This window comes from Pleurodeles waltl, chromosome 1_2 (assembly GCF_031143425.1).
Source record: "Pleurodeles waltl isolate 20211129_DDA chromosome 1_2, aPleWal1.hap1.20221129, whole genome shotgun sequence".
NCBI classification, from domain to species: domain Eukaryota; kingdom Metazoa; phylum Chordata; class Amphibia; order Caudata; family Salamandridae; genus Pleurodeles; species Pleurodeles waltl.
In genome coordinates, this window is record NC_090437.1 from 1,220,878,128 (window position 1) to 1,220,899,870 (window position 21,743).

The 21,743-nt window shown below is 45.8% G+C and overlaps 1 protein-coding gene across 2 annotated transcripts in view; it reads left to right on the forward strand.

Annotated features, from left to right (window-relative positions):
• Positions 1-8,019: 8,019 nt before the first annotated feature.
• Positions 8,020-21,743, forward strand: part of CTBP1 (C-terminal binding protein 1) — a 1,451,962-nt gene continuing 1,438,238 nt past the window's right edge. The window contains exon 1 of one of the 2 annotated variants that reach the window (XM_069204084.1): positions 8,020-8,282. The gene's annotated coding sequence lies outside the window, so the exon portion shown is untranslated. The remainder of the gene's footprint in view (positions 8,283-21,743) is intronic. The other variant, XM_069204092.1, reaches the window with a different exon arrangement.

A 21,743-nucleotide genomic window follows, 5' to 3' on the forward strand; every position in this document is an offset into this window, starting at 1 on the left:
TTACCCTCCCCACTTACCGGCTGCCACCTTGTTTTTGTTCTTCCGAGGAAACCTGCCGCCAAGATACCGGAACACGCCACCTGGAAGAAAAAGGAAGGGAAAGGAATAAGCAACCCACCTGAGACGGATAGAGACCAGAGAGGGAGAAAAGGAAAGGAAAACAGAACCCAGAAACACCGGTTACTCACAGACTGTTCTAAGTTATTCTCCCCCTTATCTACCGCCAAGAATAATAAAAAGCACGTAAACCCCTATAAAGGGTAGTTAACCTCAGTGTTTGTGTCCTCTATCACCCCTACACCACACCCATCTCCTACAGGGTCCTTGGACAAGAGTACACTGGGCTGGATTTTTGGAGTTAGAGATAGAGGTCATGCTAGGAGTTGCAGTCATGGCACTCCCTCTCATTCCCAACACTTGACAAATGAAATACTCCTAGGTGAATGAAGGGTATTGGAGAGATTACAAACAGGTGTATTTGGGCAGGTGAACCCTGTGCTGGTGTTTGGAGTTACAGACACAAGGGTTGCTGGGAGTTGCAGTCACGTAACTGACTGTATTACACTTTACAAATGTTATCCTCCCAGGTGAGTCCACTTCAATTGAGAGTTACCAAACAATGGTATTTCAAAAAGAGACCACTGGATTGGCAGTTGGTTTTACAGACACATGGCCTTCCTGGCCTTAGTAGTCATGTCACTCCCTCTACTTTCCACATTTGACAAATGATATCCTCCCAGCTGAGTGAACTTAAATTGTGTGTTGCCGCCAAACAGAAGTCTTTAGACAAGTGAACACTGTTCTAGTGTTTGGAGTTGTTGAAACAATGCCTCCTGTGGGTTGCAGTCAGGTCACTCTCTGTAGTCCACACACTGTACAAATATTATCCCCCCCAGGTGAGTATACTTCATTTGTGAGTTGACAAACAGGGGACCATGGGCAAGTGACCACTGTGCTGTTGTTTGGAGTTACAGAAACACAGCCTGCTGGGAGTTATAGTCATGGCACTCCCTCTAGTGCCCAACAATTGACAAATGGTATACTCCCGGGTGAGTGAAGAGCATTACAAACAGTTGTATTTGGGCAAGTGAACCCTGTGCTGGTGTTTGGAGTTGCTGACACAAGGGCTGCTGTGAGTTGTAGTCACATGACTCCCTGTACTACACACACTATACCAATGTTATCCTCCCAGGTGAGTACATTTCAATTGAGAGTTCACTAACAGATGTATTGTAGCATGTGCCCATTGTGATAGTGTTTGTAGTTACAGGAATAGTGCTTCCTGGAAGTTGCAGTCAGGTCATTTTGCTTGACAAATGGTACCCTCCCAAGTGAGTGAAGTTCATTTGTGATTTGCTAAATAGGGGAATGTGGACAAGTGGCCACTGGTATGGTGCTTGGAATTGTAGAACAGTGCCTGCTGGGAGTTGGAAGCATGTACTACACAAACTATACAAATGTCATCTCCCCAAGTGCAGGTCTGCATCTGGTGCCTTGAGACCAGAGAACGAACCTTGCCCCTGATGTCGTTCCACCTCTTCCTAATGTCCTCCTTTGTGCTCAGGGAGGTGCCTACAGCCTTCACTCTGTCGATGATCCTGTCCCACATTTCCATTTCCCTACTGAAAGGCGTATGCTGATCTTGTGCTCCGAACAATTGTGGCTCTAATCTTATGATTTCATCCACCATGACTCTTAACTCATCTTCAGAAAAATAGGGATTTTTGAAATGTGACATGCTGGAACAAAATAAAGGGTGACAGAGACTTCCTTAACAGGGGAAGTGCAATAGGGTGTGAATGGACAAAAGTGTGTGCAGGGTGTTGAATGGGATGGTGAAACAATTGATAATGTGTAATAATTGATAAGTGCTGGTCGTGGTTCTTTGGCTTCGAGTGTAAATGCAAAGGATTGTGGTGTGTGAAGTGGTGTGTTTTATAGTGTCCTTTGCAGGTGTGTCCAGTGTGGCAATGTATGTCAGCTGTGTTGTTTTCAAATTCATCCAATTTGCTGTTGTGTATTACTTTGGTGACCGGGGACTGCTGTGGTTTGGACCGCCATTGGCTGACCGTCATGGCGACTGTGTGCTTGTGTAAGGAAATGGCTCCCTGTTGCAGTTACCCCCCACTTTTTGCCTTATACTGATGCTGACTTGACTGAGAAGTGTGCTGGGGCCCTGCTAACCAGGCCCCAGCACCAGTGTTCTTTCACCTAAAATGTACCATTGTTTCCACAATTGGCACACCCCTGGTGCACAGATAAGTCCCTTGTAAAAGGTACCAGTGGTACCAAGGGCCCTGTGACTAGGGAAGGTCCCTAAGGGCTGAAGCATATGTTGTGCCACCCTAAGGGACCCCTCACCTAACACATGCACACTGCCATTGTAGATTGTGTGTGTTGGTGGGGAGAAAAAGGCAAAGTCGACATGGCATCCCCCTCAGGATGCCATGCACACAAAATAGTGCCCGTGGCATAGGTAAGTCACCCCTCTAGCAGGCCTTACAGCCCTAAGGCAGGGTGCACTATACCACAGGTGAGGGCATAGCTGCATGAGCAATATGCCCCTACAGTGTCTAAGTCTATTCTTAGACATTGTAAATACAGTGTGGCTATATTAAGTATATGGTCTGGGAGTTTGTCAAAAACAAACTCCACAGCTCCATAATGGCTACACTGAATACTGGGAAGTTTGGTATCAAACTTCTCAGAATAATAAACCCACACTGATGCCAGTGTTGGATTTATTAAAAAATGCACACAGAGGGCATCTTAGAGATGCCCCCTGTATTTTACCCAATTGTTCAGTGCAGGACTGACTGGTCTGTGCCAGCCTGCTGCTGAGAGACGAGTTTCTGACCCCATGTGGTGAGGGCCTTTGTGCTCTCTGAGGACAGAAACAAAAGCCTGCTCCGGGTGGAGGTGCTTCACACCTCCCCCCTGCAGGAACTGCAACACCTAGCAGTGAGCCTCAAAGGCTCAGGCTTCGTGTTACAATGCCCCAGGGCACTCCAGCTAGTGGAGATGCCCGCCCCCTGGCACAGCCCCCACTTTTGGCAGCAAGTCCAGGGGAGATAATGAGAAAAACAAGGAGGAGTCACCCACCAGTCAGGACAGCCCCTAAGTTGCCCTAAGCTGAGGTGACCCCTGCCTTTAGAAATCCTCCATCTTGATTTTGGAGGATTCCCCCAATAGGAATAGGGATGTGCCCTCGTCCCCTCAGGGAGGAGGCACAAAGAGGGTGTAGCCACCCTCAAGGACAGTAGCCATTGGGTACTGCCCTCCCAGACCTAAACACACCCCTAAATTGAGCATTTAGGGGCACCCCAGAACCTAGGAAACTAGATTCCTGCAACCTGAAGATGAAGAAGGACTGCTGACCTGAAGCCCTGCAGAGAAGACGGAGACACCAACTGCTTTGGCCCCAGCCCTACCGGCCTGTCTCCCCACTTCAAGAGAAACAGCGACGTGTCCCCCAGGGTCCAGCGACTTCTGAAGCCTCAGAGCACTACCCTGCATCTAAAAGGACCAAGAACTCCCGAGGACAGCGGCCCTGTTCCAAAGAAACTGCAACTTTGCAACAAAGAAGCAACTTTTAAAGACCACACATTTCCTGCCGGAAGCGTGAGACTTTCCACTCTGCACCCGACGCCCCCGGCTCGACCTGCGGAAAACCAACACTACAGGGAGGACTCCCCGGCAACTGCAAGCCCGTGAGTAGCCAGAGTTGACCCCCCTGAGCCCCCACAGCGATGCCTGCAGAGGGAATCCAGGGGCTCCCCCTGACCGCGACTGCCTGCTTCAAGGAACCCGACGCCTGGTAAACACACTACACCCGCAGCCCCCAGGACCTGAAGGATCCGACCTCCAGTGCAGGAGCGACCCCCAGGTGGCCCTTGTCCTAGCCCAGGTGGTGGCTACCCCGAGGAGCCCCTCCTTGCCTGCCTGCCTGCATCGCTGAAGAGACCCCTGGGTCTCCCATTGAAACCTATTGCGAACCCGACGCCTGTTTGCACTCTGCACCCGGCCGCCCCTGTGCCGCTGAGGGTGTACTTTCTGTGCCTGCTTGTGTCCCCCCCGGTGCCCTACAAAAGACCCCTAGTCTGCCCTCCAAAGTCACGGGTACTTACCTGCTGGCAGACTGGAACCGGGGCACCCCTATTTCCATTGAAGCCTATGCGTTTTGGGCACCACTTTGACCTCTGCACCTGACTGGCCCTGAGCTGCTGGTGTGGTAACTTTGGGGTTGCCCTGAACCCCCAACGATGGGCTACCTTGGACCCAACTTTGAACCTTGTAAGTGCTTTACTTACCTGTGAAACTAACAAATACTTACCTCCCCCAGGAACTGTTGATTTTTGCAGTGTCCAATTTAAAAATAGCTTATTGCCATGTTTGCCAAAACTGTACATGCTATTGTGATGATTCAAAGTTCCTAAGATACCTGAGTGAAATACCTTTCATTTAAAGTATTGTTTGTAAATCTTGAACCTGTGGTTCTTAAAATAAACTAAGAAAAGATATTTTTCTATATAAAAACCTATTGGCCTGGAATTGTCTTTGAGTGTGTGTTCCTCATTTATTGCCTGTGTGTGTACAACAAATGCTTAACACTACCCTCTGATAAGCCTACTGCTCGACCACACTACCACAAAATAGAGCATTAGAATTATCTCTTTTCGCCACTATCTTACCTCTAAGGGGAACCCTTGGACTCTGTGCATGCTATTTCTTACTTTGAAATAGTACATACAGAGCCAACTTCCTACAGCTTGTAATAAGGTCGGTGGTTGGTTGCAGTGCTGACAGCACTGGAGGTCAAACTGCCTATTTCCAGGTCTCCGCCCCACTGGAGGTCTGCCTTTCTTGGGTGGCAGTCGGCGGTCCTGCCTGTATAACTCATAATAGGGCGACCTGAAAGACCTCCAACATGGCGGTCTTTTTAGGACCACTAACATGGCCGTCTGGCGGTCCAACCGCCACTCATCATGGCTCCCTATATTTCAAAAACCATTGAAGGTAGTTCCCTTCATAGAAACACGCTGAATTAAAAAATAGAGCCTAGAACTCACTCAAAGTGAAAACATTTCAAAGAAACGGTAAGCTAGTTCAGCTAGCACATTCAGAATGTGCACTTTTCACTGCTATTGAGTCAATGTAATGTGCTGTTTTTATTTTCAATATATTGCCTCTGGGTGTTAAACGTGATGGATTGCACACAAAACCCACTTTATAAAAACATACAAGCTGCACATTTTATTTACTCAGGGACAGCACTGAAGGGTGTTATTCACGGGAATGAATGTGCCTCGATAGTAGCTCTCTGCTTTCTGATCTCCTGTCAGTTGAGCAATTAATCTGAGAATAAATGATTTCCTCAGATGAATTTTGTCTCTCTATATCTTCTGCTGCCCTAGAAAAATGTTTGGTTGTGCCAGGCAGTCCTTAATTTGAGGTGATGGTTGCAGGTGGTCGGTTATATCACTCTGTTTTAAGGACTTGTGCTTATTTTTCATCATTAGACTTAGCCCCTGAGCAAAAGAGAGAAAGGCAGAAATAGGAGAAAACAGGAGAAAGAGAAAGATAGAAATGCAGTGACATAGGGTGAAAGCATGAATGAAAAAGATATTGCATGAGTGAAATGCAGAAGCAAGCACTGTAATGTGGTTGAAAGGTTGAAAAAATAAGCATAAGTTGGAATCAAGACTAGTCTGCCTTGGTATTCTGTATCCCCAGCATTCAGCAGGTTCCTTGAAAAAGCTTTGGAGCCCTGCACTTACCTTTTTAGGTCCAACGTGCAAGCGCTCTGACCTGTTGTAATCTATCTGTGGGCTTTTAACCACGCCCATCACTATCACTCGTTCGTGGGCTTGCCGTTCAAAAAGCCTTTGTTTTCATTGGTAAATGCTTTACGTTTGTCCCTCCTTGGGGAGGTTTGGTTACCGCCTTGGACATTGACCCTGTTACATTGATAATTGCATGATTGCTGATACGTTTGGCTGCGAGCAAACTTGTTTTTCCTTTTGTGTCTCTCCTCCGCCTCATGCTCATAGAGGCCATGGCGCTTTGAATCGGCTCACTTAAGCTTACTGTTTTATTTTTCATTTTCAATTTAAGTTTCTAGAAAAGTCCAGTTAGGAATTTGCAACTTTAACAGCTCTAACCCGAGCAAACGCAAGACCCATTGCATTGCAAAAGCTTGTTTTAATTTGTAATCTGCAGTTGAATGGAGTGTGAACCTGGCCTGTGCTCCCCTATGCCCCTCAATGTATTTTAGGGATAATTAGCAATAGATCAAGAAGTCGGCGACTTGCGAAACTAACTTTTTTTCACTACCAGTTAATGATTACAGCCTTATTTTTTGTCTGCTAATATTTTTCCAGTACTACTACTTGGGTCTTTCTGTTGGAATGCACGATTGCTTGTCATATTCTCAGTTCCTCTTATATATTTATGCAGATGAAATTCAGTCATATTCTTATGATGTGGTTAGGCGTCCTGAAAGGTGTGGATGTAAATTTTTTGTAGAATGTCTTGGAAAGCTAGATAAATATTGTATTATTCTGAGGGCATGGGCGGCCTTATGCCAAAGCACTGGACAATACATGATGCTGATTAAAAAAAAACTGTGAAACTGTCTCATATTATCTCAATATTTTTCTATGAAAGAGCTGCGATTGTCCTTCAGTTTTAAGTTTGTTCTTTCCTTGGTATTAGATTTTATTGAACAATGCATGTAATCTGAATAGTTATTTTGGATTTATAGTTTGTTTTAAACATGTATCACTTTGCGGAGTTCTCACGGTTTTCTAGAACTTTCTAATAGAAAATCTGCTTTCCCGTCATGCAGTGAGTGGAATGAGAGCACGGGTAGGCCTGGGATATCTAACATGATCGCTTTATCACGTCAGCAGCCATTGGATTATTCTTGCAGTACTGCGATTGTCTTGGCACGGTCAGTATTACACAAGGTTAATAAAAATACTTTGTATTTAAAAAAAAAAACGGGGGTCCATCAGTACCGCTGGGTTCAGTATTAGTATTTCCACTTGTTTTTTTAAAGCGCCTAGAGATGTGGTATAACTTGTAGAAATTGAAATATAAAAGTGTCATTAGTTATTTAGGAGTTTACACGAAAGGCATCCCTGGTAAGCTCACCTAAGGCCTACCTCTGTACATACATGTCTAGTGTCTCATGCGGAAGCCCAGCTGGTCGGCCACCACGTGGCTCCAGGATGCTTCTGGCCTCTGACTACAGTAAGAGCAGGCCGGCTGCACTGCACAGGCTGCGTGTGAGGAGTGAGTGGACCTTATAGGTGGAAGCCGTTCGCCAGAACTGAGGTAGCCATAATTAAATGGCTTTTCTTCATGGAACAGATGGCCGAGCCGCCGTCATCTGTCAAAAGACACAGCGTGCATTCTTAGTTTAACACAAGAGGGAGCATGTCCAATGTTTAACCTTTACGCACTGCAACTTCCGAGAAAGCAGCTTGTATTTTCTCCACGACGAATCATTCACCTTTGCAGGCTGATAATGTCCAAATATTGACTGGCGTCGGTCTATCCGAATTCGACATGCAGTGGTGTGCTTCGTGGTACTTGTGTCTGAAAGAGAAACCCGCGCAAACCCTGTCACATTTCAATCAACAGATCTCGAGTGGAAATGTGTATAGTATTTATTAGCGTGTGTCTCTCTGTTTCCCATTTCTTAAAAAAAAAAAAGAAACCTGAACATCGTCCCTGTTTAGTAAAACAAATAACCTAGTTTATTTGGGAGACCTTGTAGCTTAATCACTGCTAAATGTATTTTTTAATCGTTGGCTGTCCAGATAGTTGTTTAATCATTTCGTTCCTTTGAGAGTGATTCGAATGAGTATTTACTCGGGGTCACACTAAGTGAATGAAGCAGCCTGGATAATGCAAGCATATTGCTAATATATTGGCTAGCGCACAGGCTTGCAGCAGGTCCAGGTTGTCCGTAAAGCCCCTGATGTGTGTGTCTCGGAGAATTCAAGATACATTTCCTGTGCGGCGTGTGCGTCGCGTCTTGTCCTGCGTTTCCCTTCCTCCGGCACAATATACATATATTTACCCACATATCCTTTTAACTTTCCCAAAAGTTTGATAGGATTGGGGTCGCCGGGTGTCCGGGGAGCCCCCAGGAGTCATCGGAGGCGCTGAGGGAAGCATGGACTTGCTAATCCCCGGCTGATCTTGTCAGAGAGAGGAGAGCGGAGGGGAGGCGAGGGAGAGGGAACTCCGGCTGGGGCAGCAGCGCCTCCGAGGTTTGTCGCTTCTTTTCCTACCTAAACATCGGCTGGGCGCAGGGGTGTGGGGGCGGGAGGCCCCGGGTGTCGCTCCCGGGGCCGTGCGGGGGGTGCCCGCGGGCGGCGGGGAGGGCGGGCTGCAGCTGTGTGCGTGCACGTTTAGGCTGCTGGAGCAGCGGGAGCCCTGCCGGTTCTCCGATGCAAATGACCGCTTTGCTTGTAACAAAAGCCTTGATGTTCGCTCCGGAAGAATGATCTGTCAGTGCCAGAGCCCCAGGCCACTTTCGCCATGTTTTTGTTTATTCATGTTCTCATGGCCGTGGATGTTGCACGGGGGGTGCGCTTCGGTTTTGCTCGATTTCTGGGCTGGGCGCGGGGACAGGGTGACATTTGTTGTTTTAGGAGTTAGCAACCAAACGTGTGTAAGAATGTTTACACGCAGCCGAGCGCTGCAGATGTGCAGACTTTACTCACCGTACATTTGCAAGGGCTGCGTTTGGAACAGCTGCGTACCGAGCTCCGCGTGTTATTTTTTGCTTATGCTTTTCTTATGATTGCAAACTAATTTTTTGTAAACATGACAGAAGAGACCATGCTGCATGGGGGAGTGTTGTTTGAAAGCCGAGGTTCCATAGCTACGGGGGTGGGGTGGTTGGGAGAGGGGCTTAGGTGTTACAACTAACTAGCTGCCAATCTCCAGTTACTCACTGATACGCTTTCCGCCCTTCACATAAAAAATATATATATTTGTATTGTGCAAAGTGGAATGTCAGTGCAGCTGGACGAGGTGCTATGCAAACATGGAAGCAGGGTCATTAACGGCAGTAGCAGGAATACATGCAATTAGTGCTGTCAAGAAGATGCACTTTCAGCTTCGTCTGGACATTGTGCGTGGGGGTGAGCGCGGGGGCTGTCGCGATGGGCAGAAGTGCACCTTGACATTTCCCCCTGCGTGACGCCGACGACTGCCCAGGAACGAGATGCCTGGACCAGCCTACTGACAACAACCTGTTTTCTGCAGCTCTCGCCAACACTGCAACGTATCCATGCATATTATCTTTCAATCTGAAGGAGGCGGCAGGGGTGTAGTGCCCGGGAGGAGGGCGGGCGGGACCCCGAGGCAGAGGGCGTGCCGCCAGCGGCACGTCTTGTTTCTCTGTCATGTGCAAGCCCCGCGTGTCCAACATGGCTTATAGCCTGTCTCTAGGCATGTCATAAACCATGCACGCACACAATATGACGGCAGATAATGTCCGCGCCCACCCGCCCTCCCCGCCAGTTCCCTTGCTCGCTCCCCTCACCGCTTGCTCGCTAGCATTACCCATGGTACCTTACTCGCGAGGCACCCCAGTCAGCCGCATGTTTTTTGGTGCTTTCGTTGAAAACATCAGCGCTCGCTATATTTTATTGACCACGCGCGCACAGTTTACAAACGTATTCCAATATTGCATTAAGTACGACAGATTTAAGAATATCAAATTGAAGGGAGTAACGCAAGTTATTTTTTGGGAATGTTTTCAAAAATAGTTTATTTTTAAATTGATTTATGCACTTTGAAAGTTAATTCTTCTCAAAACAATAACAATTGCAATTTTGTACTTAATGTATTAGGATTAAATATATATCAAGAAAACGTTTTTAATTCTATCCACTGTTTTAGACGGGGAACAACATGAAGGTTAAGCTTTTGGAGATTTCAGGGCATTCGTTTGCAGATCTTGGCAGACTGCACGTAACCGGATGTTGGGTTGTCCAAAGCCCTTATTCTGTAAAATATATGTAACACTTTTCGCATCTTTGAGAGTTTTTGGCTCTACTTAAAACAAATACTGGCAGCTCCATTGGCGAGTTTGCGTGTGTGGTTGTGTGAATGGGTGCGCTTGAGAATGAGTCAATGGTTGGATGAATGGATAGGCGAGTGGAGCATTGATTAATTAACGGGCAAATGCAGGGCATTGATCAATAGTTGTGCATTGCTTTAGAGATAAAGAAAGTAGTTTGTGTGAGGGAGTGCACATGCTTGTGGTTGGAAAAAATGCAGGATTCAAGAGGAACAGTGCATGGTGCAAGTGTGTAACGTTCAAGGCACTAGTCCTAAAAAAATAAGTGGAGGGACTAACCAAGTTAGGCAGTATGCATGTGACCTCACGGTGCACAACATCACGTGTGACATCGCAGGAAGCGGCATCACTGCCCATAACCTCACAGGAAGTGACATCACAAGAAGGCATAAGCTCTTAAGACCTCCAGCCTAATCTTAGCAGGTCTATCATGAATATATTTGAGTGCAAAACGAGATTTTACAAATAAAACTGATCAGTTCTTAAGTCTGCAACTTGAGTTCCCTGCCTAAAGGAATTAACAGCTCAAATGTGGATGACTTTTGCTGACAAACTAACTACAGTAGACAAGCCACTAAGTGCTACAAACCAGACATACTAAACTTGGCACCAAGAACAAAGCATAGTTTGCGCATTAAGTTAAAATTCTCTAAACAATAATTGGGCATATCAAAATTATACAATTTATTAACCTACCTAGCATACTGCCATTGTTCAACCTGCTCACTTAGACCATTATAACAAAATGCAAGTTGACCACTGAATTTGCTATTCCAGTCCACTCCACCAGGTACACTATTCCATCAAACTAAGCCATATATAGGATGCACGACAATTGACTTGCATGTGGCTTCTGCCTGCCACCCATGCTCCAACCACATGCGCCAATAATTAAATACACAACACATGTGGGCCATCCGATTATGGTTGAGGCTGAGGTGTTTTTTCTTACTATGCCATGGTTGATGGATGAGGTTTTTCTTCTTACTTGGTCATTTAGTTACCACATATTCACCAAGCTTCCTTAAAGTTGTATTCAGTTGTGTCTTCTTTAACCCACTCTCTCTGTGTAACATAACATTACTCTACTCTAAGTCCACTACACTGGCTGCCATTTGTTCCTCATATTCCTGATTCTGTTAGACCTCACAGATAAGAAACTTCTGATCATAGACCTAGGATAGCATGATGATCTTATAGTCCAATACTTAACTATTTTAATCTGCCAGACATAAAGGGGACCCTTTCTATAAGTCACAATGCCTCGGACACATTTAGCTCCTGAACAGATAGTGCCTTCCAAAAGGAGCCCCAAAAGGAAAAAACACTGAAAGTAAAAAAAAAAAACCTCTGTAGAAGGTAGGGCTAAGACAAGCAAACATGTACTGGACGCAGGGACACAGGCACAGAGGAAGACACCAACAGAGGAAAAGGGACCAGTCAGGAACAAGGAACCAGCAGAAATATAGGAACAATCATGAGTGAGGAAACAAGTGGAGTGAGGAAGCACACCAGCCAGTGTTTTAGCGCAAATAAAAAAAATGAGAAACCCACCCCTTATGTACCTCCTGAAGTTGCATCAGAAAAATACTGCCTCCATCTTGGATTGAGAAGAGACCCAAGGAATTCAAGGAATGTTTTCCATAGTGTTTTGGGGAAGACATCCTTCCCAAGAATTCTGTGAAAGAGGAGGAAGACTATGGTGTCCACCATCATGGACCCCAAGGAGAGTCCCACCAGGGACCACACCCGTGGGCCAGCCGCTGTGAAGGATGCCCTTAGGCTTGTGCGCTGGCCTGCTGGCAGCACTGTTAACCTGCAGGTATATAGTGGGACCAGAGGGAAGCGGCCAGCAATGTAACAGATTCTCAAGAGGGAGTTTCATCCAGCTGTGTTTTCTTAACCAACTCTGCCTGCCTCAAGCAACGTTACTCTACTCTACCTCTACTACATTGACTACCATTCATCCCTCATCACCATCCTCATATTCCTGATTCTTTAGAGGCAGTCATGATAGACAGTCTACCATCTTGTTCTTTCTGCAAGTAGCACTTTCCACTCGAAACACACATTTTTACAGCCTGTATAACCACTTGGCTATGTGAGGAGTCACCTTTTTGCTCCTGTTATTTTAAATAGGTCCACTAACAGCTTGTGGTCAGTTGTAACTCTGAGCTCGTTTCCCCGTACATAATGTCAGAAGTGACTGTCACCCCAGTAGCAAGCCAGTGCTTCGGCCTCTATTACAGAATAGATCTATTTGGCTGATTTAAGAAACATGAAGCAATGACATCACAGCTTCCCTTTCATCTTTCCCCTGCCCAAGGACAGCAATTGCTTACATCTGTCACTCCAACCACATCCAACTTGGTGTGAAACGGTTTCAAACGGAGGCGATATCTTTAACTTGACAAAGTCATCCTCGCATTCTTATCACCACCCAAATCTGATTTCCTTGTTGAGCGATTTATATATCTTGTTCGTTTTCTCAGCAAAATTCATTGTATGTTTAGCATAATAATCTGCCAATTCTAGAAATGAACAGAGTTGCTCTTTGTTAGCAGATATTGGAGTATCCTTGATTGCCTTTATCAAACTCTTTTGGGGTTGCAGCATTGCTGGGTGGAAATGTGTTGTTAGCTAAATAGGTAACACCTTTCGTGCCAGTTTTATACGTCTCACTTTTCATGGTAAGTTCGCTGTAACTCAGCACGTTCAACACATGTTCTAACACCATCATTCTGTAGCAAGTCACTCCTATATACCAGAATGTCACCCTGAAAGGATGTAACATTTGTGATTGCCGAAGAATTTGTGCATTACCCTTTGAAATACCACGGACGCAGATGTGATTCTAAAGGCAATAAGCAAAATTTGTATGCTCCCTCAGGAGTAATGAATGAGTTTAGCAGCTTCGATCTCTTTATCAGGGCTTTCTGGAAATGGTATGCACTCTGAGTATCGAAGCCAGAATAATGAGGTAGACAAATTTTGAGGACAAGATATTGATCCAAAATACTGAAAGTTAAGTATATATTTTCTGTACATTTACCTTCGATATTTTGGTCTTCGATATTTCGTCCACAATGTTCTTTTACCACAGTATTCATAGCCTTTATTGAGTAGTGCATTCTCTTGAGATATACGATGGGGAAGAGGTCAAGAGTGGAAAAAACAGATGCTTCTTTGAGTATATTCAGCATTTTGTTAATATTGGGTAATGGGTGAGAATCTATCCACATGTTCTGGTTGAGTTGTCTAAGATCAGTACATGTCCTTTAGCCGGCTCAGTCTCCTTGGCCAACACCACAGGGGCCAGGCAGCATTCCTGATGTCCCATTTGTCTAACTATTACCACTTTCACACAGATTGTCTCATTTCTCCTTCAGATTTGTCCTCATGGACAATGTCACTTTCTTCACCCTATGTAACTGTGAGCTTAGCTCTCTCCTGTAGAATGATCCCATGTGTAAAACCCTTCAACAAGCCCACCTGTTAAATGCCTCAGGATAGTTTTGTCAGTATCTTCACCCATCACACACAACCCATGGTTGAAATGATTGGGATTCTGCATTATCTCTAATAATTTGTGTTGCTCTGGTCACCTAACACACACCAAACATTTTTAACCACTTGCTCATGAGACAGACTACAACAGCTGTTGAATTCAGTAGTTATATCGTAACATACCACTACGTCTATATACTTCCTGTCTGTGAGAAATTAGGCTGTTGGTTGACTGGGTTGCAAGTTCTGGTCAAGCAATAGCCTCAGTCCCTTGCAGGATGAACCACAAAACATCACTAAATGAATCCATGCTTAACCCTGGGTAGCTTGGCACAAAAAGCAGTCAGGCTTAACTTAGAGGCAATGTGTAAAGTATTTGTGCACCACACAAGTAGTGAAAAAGTGAAAACTCAACACAAGAAAAATCCCAAACCATTTTTAAAAAACAGTACATTTTGTGTGTGCTGGTGGGGAGAAAATGACTAAGTCGACATGGCATTCCCCTCAGGGTGCCATGCCAACCTCACACTGCCCATGGCATAGATAAGTCACCCCTCTAGCAGGCCTTAAAGCCCTAAGGCAGGGTGCACTATACCATAGGTGAGGGCATAGGTGCATGAGCACTATGCCCCTACAGTGTCTAAGCAAAACCTTAGACATTGTAAGTGCAGGGTAGCCATAAGAGTATACGGTCTGGGAGTCTGTCAAACACGAACTCCACAGCACCACAATGGCTACACTGAAAACTGGGAAGTTTGGTATTAAACTTCTCAGCACAATAAATGCACACTGATGCCAGTGTACATTTTATTGTGAAATACACCCAGAGGGCATCTTATAGATGCCCCCTGAAAACATACCCGACTTCCAGTGTGGGCTGACTAGTTTTACCAGCCTGCCACACACCAGACATGTTGCTGGCCACATGGGGAGAGTGCCTTTGTCACTCTGTGGCCAGGAACAAAGCCTGTACTGGGTGGAGGTGCTTCGCACCTCCCCCTGCAGGAACGGTAACACCTGGCGGTGAGCCTCAAAGGCTCACCCCCTTTGTTACAGCTCCACAAGGCATCCCAGCTAGTGGAGATGCCCGCCCCCTCCGGCTACGGCCCCACTTTTGGCGGCAAGGCCGGTGGAGATAATGAGAAAAACAAGGAGGAGTCACTGGCCAGTCAGGACAACCCCTACGGTGTCCTGAGCTGAGGTGACTCTGACTTTTAGAAATCCTCCATCTTGAAAATGGAGGATTCCCCCAATAGGATTAGGGATGTGCCCCCCTCCCCTCAGGGAGGAGGCACAAAGAGGGTGTAGCCACCCTCAGGGCTAGTAGCCATTGGCTACTAACCCCCAAGACCTAATCACACCCCTAAATTGAGTATTTAGGGGCCCCCAGAACCAAGCAAGATAGATTCCTGCAACCTGAAGACGAAGAAGGACTGCTGACCAGAAGCCCTGCAGAGAAGACGGAGACACCAACTGCTTTGGCTCCAGCCCTACCGGCCTGCCTCACCACTTCGAGAAAAACTGCAACAGCGACGCGTCCCCCAGGGTCCAGCGACCTCTGAAGCCTCAGAGGACTACCCTGCATCTAAAAGGACCAAGAACTCCCGAGGACAGCGGCCCTGTTCCACAAAGACTGCAACTTTGCAACAAAGAAGCAACTTTTAAAGACCACACGTTTTCTGCTGGAAGCGTGAGACTTTCCACTCTGCACCCGACGCCCCCGGCTCGACCTGCGGAGAACCAATACTACAGGGAGGACTCCCCGGCGACTGCGACCCTGTGAGTAGCCAGAGTTGACCTGTCCCCCCCAGCGACACCTGCAGAGGGAATCCCGAGGCTCCCCCTGACCGCGACTGCCTGCTTCAAAGAACCAGACGCCTGGGAAACACACTGCACCCGCAGCCCCCAGGACCTGAAGGATCCGACCTCCAGTGCAGGAGCGACCCCCAGGTTGCCCTCTCCCTTGCCCAGGTGGTGGCTACCCCGAGGAGCCCCCCCTTGCCTGCCTGCATCGCTGAAGAGACCCTTGGGTTTCCCATTGAAACCTATTGCAAACCTGACGCCTGTTTGCACTCTGCACCCGGCCACCCCTGTGCCGCTGAGGGTGTACTTTTTGTGCTGACTTGTGTCCCCCCCGGTGCCCTACAAAACCCCCTTGGTCTGCCCTCCGAAGTCGCGGGTACTTACCTGCTGGCAGACTGGAACCGAGGCACCCCCTTCTCCATTGAAACCTATGCATTTTGGGCACCACTTTGACCTCTGCACCTTACCGGCCCTGAGCTGCTGGTGTGGTAACTTTGGGGTTGCCCTGAACCCCCATCAGTGGGCTACCTTGGACCCAACTTTGAACCCTGTAAGTGCTTTACTTACCTGAAAAACTAACAAATACTTACCTCCCCCAGGAACTGTTGAATTTTGCACTGTCCAATTTTAAAATAGCTTATTGCCATTTTTGCCAAAACTGTACATGCAATTGTGATGATTCAGAGTTCCTAAGATACATGAGTGAAATACCTTTCATTTGAAGTATTACTTGTAATCTTGAACCTGTGGTTCTTAAAATAAACTAAGAAAATATATTTTTCTATATAAAAACCCATTGGCCTGGAATTGTCTTTGAGTGTGTGTTCCTCATTTATTGTCTGTGTGTGTACAACAAATGCTTAACACTACCCTCTGATAAGCCTACTGCTCGACCACACTACCACAAAATAGAGCATTAGAATTATCTCTTTTTGCCACTATCTTACCTCTAAGGGGAACCCTTGGACTCTGCATGCTATTTCTTACTTTGAAATAGTGCATACAGAGCCAACTTCCTACATTGGTGGCAGCGGTGGGATACAAGACTTTGCATTTGCTGGACTACTCAGCCGATACCTGATCACACAACTAAATTAAAAAAATTGTCATTAGAAACTGATTTTAGAAATTTGAGCTATTTTTCTAAATTTTTAAAAGTCCTGCTAGGGCCTTGTGTTAGTCCCTGTTAGCATTTCTTTTAGAGTTTAAAAGTTTTGTAAAAGTTTGAATTAAATTCTAGAGAAAGTTTTAGATTCTTAAAAAGTATTCCAACTTTTAGAAACAAAATGTCTACTACAGAAGAGATAGTGATGGAACTCAAACTCACCCCTTATCTGCATCTTAGGATGTCAGAGTTAAGGTCTCTCTGTAAAATCAAAAAGATAAAAACTGGTTCAAACCCTACCAAAGTACAGCTCCAGGAGCTTTTGGCAGAGTTTGCTAAAAACAACCCCTCTGATGATGGCCTCACAGAGGGGGACACTAGTGAGTTGGAGGAACTCCCACCTCCAGTCCTTGATAGGGAGATCAGGGTTTCTCCAACCCTGACTCCACATGTGATAGTCAGAGATGCTGCTTCTCTCACAGGAAAATCCAGCAACTCTGGAAGCATTGAGGACAGCGTAAATGAAGATGACCTCCTGCTAGCCAGGTTGGCCAAAAGATTAGCTTTGGAAAGACAGATCCTAGCCATAGAAAAGGAAAGACAAGAGATGGGCTTAGGTCCCATCAATGGTGGCAGCAATATAAATATGGTCAGAGATTCTCCTGACATGCTAAAAATCCCTAAAGGGATCGTAACTAAATATGAAGATGGTGATGACATCACCAAATGGTTCACAGCTTTTGAGAGGACTTGTGCAACCAGAAAAGTAAACAAATCTCCCTGGGGTGCTCTTCTTTGGGAAATGTTCACTGGAAAGTGTAGGGATAGACTCCTCACACTCTCTGGAAAAGATGCAGAATCCTATGACCTCATGAAGGCTACACTGATTGAGGGCTTTGGATTCTCAACTGAGGAGTACAGGATTAGGTTCAGGGGGGGCTCAAAAATCCTCGAGCCAGACCTGGGTTGATTTTGTTGACTTCTCAGTCAAAACACTGGATGGTTGGATTAATGGCAGTGGTGTAAATTATTATGATGGGCTGTACAATCTGTTTATGAAAGAACACTTTTTAAGTAATTGTTTCAATGATAAACTGCATCAGCATCTGGTAGACCTAGGACCAATTTCTCCCCAAGAATTGGGAAAGAAGGCGGACCATTGGGTCAAGACTAGGGTGACCAAGACTTCCACAGGAAGTGACCAAAAGAAAGGGGTCACAAAGACTCCCCAGGGGAAGAGTGTTGAGACATCCAAGGGTAAAAGTAAAGAGTCTTCTACAGGACCCCAAAAACCTGCTCAGGAGGGAGGGTCCAAAGCCTCTTCACAATCCAATTTTGGGTTCAAGGGTAAAAACTTTGATCCCAAAAAGGCCTTTTGTCGTAGCTGTAATCAGCAGGGACACCAAACTGGTGACAAGGCCTGTCCCAAGAAAGGTTCCACTTCAAACTCTACTCCAGTTAGCACTGGAACAGCCAGTCTCCAGGTGGGATCAACAGTGTGCCCAGAGCAAATCAGGGTTTACACTGAAGCTACATTAGTTTCTGAGGGTGGGGTGGACTTAGCCACACTGGCTGCAGGCCCCCTAATATGCAAAAATACAGACAGCAACTCTTAATTAATGGGACTAGTGTAGAAGGCCTGAGGGATACAGGTGCCAGTGTCACCATGGTGACAAAGAAACTGGTTTCCCCAGGTCAATACCTGGCTGGACAAACTTATCCAGTCACCAACGCTGACAACCAGACTAAAGTACATCCCATGGCTATGGTAACTTTAGAGTGGGGAGGGGTCAATGGCCTGAAACAGGTAGTGGTCTCCTGAAATATCCCTGTAGACTGTTTGCTTGGAAATGACCTGGAGTCCTCAGCATGGGCTGAGGTAGAACTCAAAACCCATGCAGCCATGCTGGGTATCCCTGAACTGGTGTGTGTCAAGACAAGGGCACAGTGCAAGGCTCAGGGTGAAAAAGTGGTGTTGGAGCCTGGAATAATGGCCCAACCCTCCAAGAGGAAAGGAAAGAAGACTGGGGAACCATCTTCAACACAACAAAAGAAAGGGAACCTCTCTTCCCAGGAAGAAGTTCTGCCCTCTGAGGGAACTGAGCCCATGGAGTTGGAACCTTATCAGGTTGAACTCTTAGGCCCAGGGGACCCACAAGGGAACAGTTGTGTAAGGGGCAAGAAACATGTCCCTCTCTTGAAGGCCTTAGGCAGCAAGCTGCTGAAGAGACCAAAGGAAAAATCACTGGAACATATAGAGTCTATTGGGAAGATGGACTCCTCTACACTGAGGCAAGAGATCCCAAACCTGATGCCTCTAGGAGAGTGGTAGTGCCTCAGGAGTTTAGGAAGTTAATTCTGACCTTAGCTCATGATATTCCACTTGCTGGGCATTTGGGACAAACCAAGACTTGGGAGAGGTTAGTCAACCATTTCTATTGGCCCAACATGTCCCAGAAAGTAAAGGAGTTTTGTGTCTCCTGTGCCACCTGTCAAGCCAGTGGTAAGACAGGTGGACACCCAAAGGCCCCCCTCATTCCACTTTCAGTGGTGGGGGCCCCCTTTGAAAGAGTGGGTGTGGACATAGTGGGTCCACTTGAACCTCCCACAGCCTCAGGGAACCAGTATATCCTAGTGGTAGTGGATCATGCCACTAGGTACCATGAAGCAATTCCCCTTAGGTCCACTACTGCCCCTGCAGTAGCTAAAGCACTCATAGGTATCTTTACCAGAGTGGGGTTTCCTAAGGAGGTGGTGTCTGACAGAGGTACCAACTTCATGTGAGCATACCTGAAACACATGTGGAATGAGTGTGGGGTGACTTACAAATTCACCACACCATACCATCCACAAACCAATGGTCTTGTAGAAAGATTTAACAAGACATTGAAGGGCATGATCATGGGGCTCCCTGAAAAGCTCAAAAGGAGATGGGATGTCCTCTTGCCATGTCTGCTTTTCGCCTACAGAGAGGTGCCTCAGAAGGGAGTAGGGTTTTCCCCCTTTGAACTTCTGTTTGGCCATCCCGTCAGGGGACCACTAGCTCTTGTAAAAGAAGGCTGGGAGAGACCTCTTCATGAGCCTAAACAAGATGTGGTGGACTATGTACTAGGCCTACGTTCCAGGATGGCAGAGTACATGGAAAAGGCAAGTAAAAACCTTGAGGCCAGCCAACAACTCCAGAAGATGTGGTATGACCAAAAGGCTGCTATGGTTGAGTTTCAGCCAGGGCAGAAAGTCTGGGTTCTGGAGCCTGTGGCTCCCAGGGCACTTCAGGACAGATGGAGTGGCCCTTACCCAGTGCTAGAGAGAAAGAGTCTGTCAGAGTCACCAGATCCTCGGGTCTGTGCACGTTCCCAACGCGTCCACCACTGAACAGCTCCAAGACTCTGATAGATAAATCACAGAGACTGAGAGAGTCCAAGAGGGGAAGAGGGGATTAGGAAGGGAACAGCTGGGAAGGAGACCTGTAGTAAGAAAAAGGTTAGAACGCACAATATGAAAATTATATCTCCTGAAATTAATACTAGACTATGATTCCAAGCCTAGTCACTCTGAAAACATAATCAATCTAAGAGTTAAGTTTAAAGTGACTAAGTTTCAAGATGGCCGGATACCTGTAGGGGAATCAAGATGAATTAAATGACAACTTTCTTATTCAAGTACTTTCCTTTACATGAGAAACAGAAAAAACATTCTGACTAAATTTTAAACCAGTCATATAAATCCTGTTTTGAGAATGTATACTAGGACCATACAATATTGCATCTAGAAACTCTGGCCTTCTGTGTACTCTTAAAATGTTTCAACACAAATTGCTCATATTGCAGATATATATATATATATATATATATATATATATATATATATATATATATATATATATATATATAGTAAACACCATAAAAGGATTGTGCACCATGAATAACACAATATGGATTTAGGAAACAAATCACATAACTTGTCAACTCGAATATTACATAAGAAATATCTTAGAATAGTAGCATACAATAAACAACATGAATTAAACTCGAGGAGAGAATCGTGCGTCTTGCCAATTCGAGTGTTACTATGTAAAATACCAAGAAATGGTAGCACGCAATGAATATCAAAGTAAAATCATCATTAATCGAATCGCGCGTCTTGCCGATTCGTAAAACACAATGTAAATGTCAAGGAATAACAGCTCACAATAAATAACAAGATCAGAGTACAATGAAACGAATCGCGCTTCTTTTGCCGATTCTTAAGCCACCATGTAAAATGTCAAGAAATGGTAGGGCGCAATGAACAACAAAGTTAAATGCTCATGAAACGAGTTGTGCGTCTTGCCAATTCGTAAAACATCATGTAAATGTCAAGAAATAGTAGCGCGCAATGGACAACAATGTTTAAACACCATAAAACGAATCGCGCGTCTTGCCGATTCTTAAGCCACCATGTAAATGTCAAGAAATGGTAGCGCACAATGAATAACAAAGTCAAACCTTTATGAAATAAATTGCGCGTCTTGCCTATTTGTAAACTACCATATAAATGTCAAGAAATGGTAGCGCGCAAGTAATCTGTTACTCATTTAAGAATTTAAACCAAGAATATGAAAATTCTAAATAACGGTGTCGGGACAGTCCAACCACCATCTTACCGCCTGGAACAATGATCACCAATGAAGGATTAGGGCAGAAGACTGGAAGATCCAAATAGGCCGCCGGGACAGGAGCTCAAGAAGAAGCTGCTGCTCTGCACCGGGACCTCTGAATAGTGAGCACTGGGAGTTGGGCTGACTCTCTTTTATAGAGTCTTGGCCCAGCCCAGAACCACGCCCAGGCATGTTGCAGGGAAAGTCTCTGGAATGCCCTGGAAAGGGGCCACACCCTAACACACTCTGAAAACCTGCAGCAATACATTGCAAAGGAACAGTATTTGTAAGCATATTAACAATAAGTTTTCAGGATTGAACTCTGCAATGCAAAAGGTTAAACCACAACATATCAGCACAATGCATAAATTACTTTGTTTTGAGGGTGCTGGGTTTTTGCATTTTTGTCGCCAATAGAGCGCGTATGGCTCTGGTGTTGACAGTACTCCCCTCTCCCAGACGCGCTCTAGGGCCTGGTTTGCTTGGATTAAGACGATGAAAGCGTCTCACAAGTACTGGAGCATGAACATCAGATGCGGAAACCCATGAATTACTTTCAGGACCATAACCTTTCCATGAGATTA